At 50.9% G+C, this 4,645-nt stretch overlaps 2 long non-coding RNA genes across 2 annotated transcripts; both read right to left on the bottom strand.

Annotated features, from left to right (window-relative positions):
• Nucleotides 1-202: 202 nt before the first annotated feature.
• Nucleotides 203-631, bottom strand: LOC125756656 (uncharacterized). The gene is made up of 2 exons (XR_007414663.1): nt 361-631; nt 203-283 (listed from the first exon to the last, which is right to left on the bottom strand). It is a non-coding gene; the product is annotated as an uncharacterized LOC125756656 (long non-coding RNA).
• Nucleotides 632-3,248: 2,617 nt separating this feature from the next.
• On the bottom strand, nt 3,249-3,690 carry LOC125756657 (uncharacterized). The gene is made up of 2 exons (XR_007414664.1): nt 3,418-3,690; nt 3,249-3,340 (listed from the first exon to the last, which is right to left on the bottom strand). It is a non-coding gene; the product is annotated as an uncharacterized LOC125756657 (long non-coding RNA).
• Nucleotides 3,691-4,645: the final 955 nt, after the last annotated feature.

Raw genomic sequence — 4,645 nt, 5'->3', positions numbered from 1 at the left:
TTACTCTTCACGTTTTTTTTTGTTTTTTTTTATCTTTCGTATTCAAGACTTGAAGAATGGTTTGTTGGCCAGCGCATGAACTCACGTTTTGCTCAACGCTTGAATAAATCGAGCTTTAGCTCATATTTCCGCAGTGCCACCGATTCACACAGGGAAACCCATAGAAATGATGCGAGTACTCACACAAGTGGTCCTGTGTCCCCTTTAAGACGAGCGTAGTCGTAAGTGCCATTCAGCACTCCTTCCACTTCTTGCATATAAGCTCTCCAGTCAATTTCGGTGTCTGGAACATGAACCGACAACCATCGCATCATGCAACGCAGGTGCGCTCATCAAATCGATACGCCACATTGTACTTACACGGTACCCTGCCGATAACTGTGATGTTCACGATAAATTCAATGATTAAAAGAAACGGCACCACTAGGTAAACAATTCCCGGATCGTTCACAAACTGCCACAAGCTGAAATTGCGGAGGTCGTTCATGATGCAGTTGAACGTGGCTCGCAGGTGCCTAGAAAGGACGAAATTCCCTCTCCGCTGATGTTGACTTCTCTTTCCAACAGTCCGCGGAGGCGCCATCCTTATCAGCGCGTTGGATCAGCAGGTGCACTGCGCTTAGCGCCGAAGACAGCGCTGCTACCGTTCACAGAGCATTTCAAAAAGCTTCACAGGCAAAAATGAAAAACCACTCGTGCAATGCCAATGCGCCACATCACAGAGAGGTGAAAACCGGCCGCCGAACGCAATCCCGCCGATCCCGCTGCCTGCGGTGGCGCTGTAGTCGTAGTAGACGCAGTAGACGTGGAGTTGGTAGAGTGCCTCGATGCGCGCGAGGGCATCAAGGCACCCTAAGTAGACGCAGCCGCCACCCACCGCTTGCTCTCTCTGGCTTGCTTCCCAGGGAACACCTACCGCTTGATTTCACTCTCATCGTATTCACAAACGAGCCTCGACTTGAGACCAACACGTTGTTTCTTTCATTCTGTCCTCGTGTTGCTGCGCTGTGCAAACCAACTTGCCCAAATTTCCCTTCTCTTGAGCCTCGACTTGTCCTTCACTCGATGGATGGATGGATGCTATGAACATAGGCGTGCGCACAGGGGGGGGGGGGGGGCGCTGCGACGAACCTTCGGAGAATCGTGGTAGCCGCTACACATCTGTAAGGCATTATGTGCGCTTTGTGCTGTGGCTGATGACGATGAAGAATTATGGCTGAGCACTTTGTAGTGGGTGGGAAGCATTAAACCACACACTCTTTGCGAAATTAGCATTGTGTGATGGCTGGTTGTCGTTTTACTCTTCTGCCACGCTGTATTACATATGTTAACACGATTCCTTGCCCGACATGACGCCTGTATAGCGTATTTTTGCGAAGGAGTTATAAGCACCAGCGTGGCACTGTGGTTGAAGACTCGACTGCCACGCAGGGGGCGCGGGTTAAAATCCCATCCGATCCTATAAATTTGTTTCTCATTTAATTTTTTCTTATTTCACGCGATAGTGGTCACGGACACGGGCGGCGGCGGACAACTATGGGGCCAAAATCAGCTGTTGTGATCGCATAAGAGCCTTCGCTGTAAGAAACTTCAGCGCCGACAATGCCCTCTACACTTTGGCCTGCGTGACAGGCCCGCAAAAGTCGGCTTGCGTTAATATAAACATCTCTGGGTGCCACTGTTTTCGTTTTTCGCACAATTTCAACACATCTTTGCTTCGGAATTCCTGCCTGAGGTACGCGCTTATACTGTACCCTGAGATCTGCTCATATTGCATGAGCTCAGTTGTTCTGGACTGCGAAGTTTTCTCGTGAACCGAAAAACGATTGAAAAAATTTCGGTTTCACTCCGGAACGAAATAATATATAAAGTTTCGGTTAAGTTTTCGTTCTGGTCAAAAATATCGTTTTTTCCGTTTTTCGTTTTCGGTTTTCGTTCCGTTCCGACACCCTGGTCTGCTGAGAAGCAGACTGCAACGAGAAGAACGGCATAGAGTTCCGCTGTATGTTGAGAAGGTCGGGCCGGCGTAAATGGACTTTAAATTTAAAAAGCTATCCCGACTGTCTAGAATTACTTGTGCAGCCCTGGTTGAGGAGCTTGAAGCTTCGGCATTTTATCCTCAAGGCCTCCGAGGACGACCGAAGATTTCGGCCGAAAAGACGCATCTTGTCGCACTGGCCGAGAGCCGCCGAGGATCCCGAGGCGTTTGCATTCCGCGGAGTCCACGCAAAGATGGTCGCGAGCGCTCATCGTCCCTTTTGGCGTCTGCTAGCCAGAAAACGGCCAGAGAGCCGCCAGACCAAAATCGTCCTGGCGAGTTCTGGCGACCCGCGGGTCGCCAGATGCAGCCAGACGGCGAAAAACGAATGCCCACCGGAAGTGCGCGCGCGGTGGGCGGAGCAACCCGAGAAAAAACGAATGCGTTCTGGCTGTCTCTGGCAGCCCGCGGGTAGCCAGATGTAGCCAGAAGGGGAAAATCGAATAGGCACACGTGTAACAGTGTGTACCGTAGATACTGCAGTCACCTCTCACCACCAACGTGCTCTGACAATTACGGACAACGTGAGAACCCATTTCAAGAGTCCCTAATATCTCCGAGAAGTTGAGAAGGGTACACATTTGGCCTTGCTACGAACTACTGCAAACCAGGGGCGTAGCCAGAAATTTTTCTCGGGGGGGGGGGGGGGGGGGTTCAACCATACTTTATGTATGTTCGTGCGTGCGTTTGTATGTATGCGTGTATATATACACAAGCAAAACTGAAAAATTTGGGGGGGGGGGGTTAAACCCCCCCCAACCCCCACCCCCTTGGCTACGCCCCTGACTGCAAACCCATGGTTAAAGGGAGACCACGCATGGTGCTTGGCCAAAAGAGTGAAAAGTAGAGTGGTGGTCAAAATGGTACAGGGAAGAAGGCCACATCGAGGTGCCATAATTAAATTCAGTTAAACTTAAAGTTTTTAAAAAATCTTTGTGGCAGGAGATTCATCAGGTAGCAGGCTTAGATTTCTTTTAAACCAATGCACCAGCTTTATCTCAATATTTTCGCTAGTCTGACTTACTCTTCACGTTTTTTTTGTTTTTTTTTATCTTTCGTATTCAAGACTTGAAGAATGGTTTGTTGGCCAGCGCATGAACTCACGTTTTGCTCAACGCTTGAATAAATCGAGCTTTAGCTCATATTTCCGCAGTGCCACCGATTCACACAGGGAAACCCATAGAAATGATGCGAGTACTCACACAAGTGGTCCTGTGTCCCCTTTAAGACGAGCGTAGTCGTAAGTGCCATTCAGCACTCCTTCCACTTCTTGCATATAAGCTCTCCAGTCAATTTCGGTGTCTGGAACATGAACCGACAACCATCGCATCATGCAACGCAGGTGCGCTCATCAAATCGATACGCCACATTGTACTTACACGGTACCCTGCCGATAACTGTGATGTTCACGATAAATTCAATGATTAAAAGAAACGGCACCACTAGGTAAACAATTCCCGGATCGTTCACAAACTGCCACAAGCTGAAATTGCGGAGGTCGTTCATGATGCAGTTGAACGTGGCTCGCAGGTGCCTAGAAAGGACGAAATTCCCTCTCCGCTGATGTTGACTTCTCTTTCCAACAGTCCGCGGAGGCGCCATCCTTATCAGCGCGTTGGATCAGCAGGTGCACTGCGCTTAGCGCCGAAGACAGCGCTGCTACCGTTCACAGAGCATTTCAAAAAGCTTCACAGGCAAAAATGAAAAACCACTCGTGCAATGCCAATGCGCCACATCACAGAGAGGTGAAAACCGGCCGCCGAACGCAATCCCGCCGATCCCGCTGCCTGCGGTGGCGCTGTAGTCGTAGTAGACGCAGTAGACGTGGAGTTGGTAGAGTGCCTCGATGCGCGCGAGGGCATCAAGGCACCCTAAGTAGACGCAGCCGCCACCCACCGCTTGCTCTCTCTGGCTTGCTTCCCAGGGAACACCTACCGCTTGATTTCACTCTCATCGTATTCACAAACGAGCCTCGACTTGAGACCAACACGTTGTTTCTTTCATTCTGTCCTCGTGTTGCTGCGCTGTGCAAACCAACTTGCCCAAATTTCCCTTCTCTTGAGCCTCGACTTGTCCTTCACTCGATGGATGGATGGATGCTATGAACATAGGCGTGCGCACAGGGGGGGGGGGGGGGGGGGGCGCTGCGACGAACCTTCGGCCCCCCCTGAAGGGAAACCCTGCGCACGCCTATGGCATACACTGACCTCCATTAAAAAGGCTGGATGGCGCACCCCCGGGAGAGTATTTCGGCCGCGCGTTAAAAAAGTCACGTGGTACACGTCGGCTGTGCTGCCCTCTGCCTGCGCGCGCGGAGTTGGCGGGGGTCTGGCCGTTTGGCCGTTGCCAGGTGAGCGAGACCGGCGAGACGCGTGGACGCGGTGGCTCCGGCCATCGTATCGATAGTATGCGCTCCCCTTCTGCGGTAGTGTTATGTTAATTCGGCAGAGTAAAAAGCTGGGCTTGGTGTTCCCTGACTACTGTGCGATGGAGTTAGGAGAAGCTAGGATAGACGCACATCTTCATTATCTTTGTTTATTGCTAGCGTGCATGCTTGTTGACATTCGACCGTCAGTTCGTGTTGCATATCGTGCTTTAATTGTGGTG

Source organism: Rhipicephalus sanguineus, unplaced genomic scaffold, assembly GCF_013339695.2.
Source record: "Rhipicephalus sanguineus isolate Rsan-2018 unplaced genomic scaffold, BIME_Rsan_1.4 Seq409, whole genome shotgun sequence".
Taxonomy (NCBI): domain Eukaryota; kingdom Metazoa; phylum Arthropoda; class Arachnida; order Ixodida; family Ixodidae; genus Rhipicephalus; species Rhipicephalus sanguineus.
This window is presented reverse-complemented; position numbering and strand designations above follow the sequence as displayed.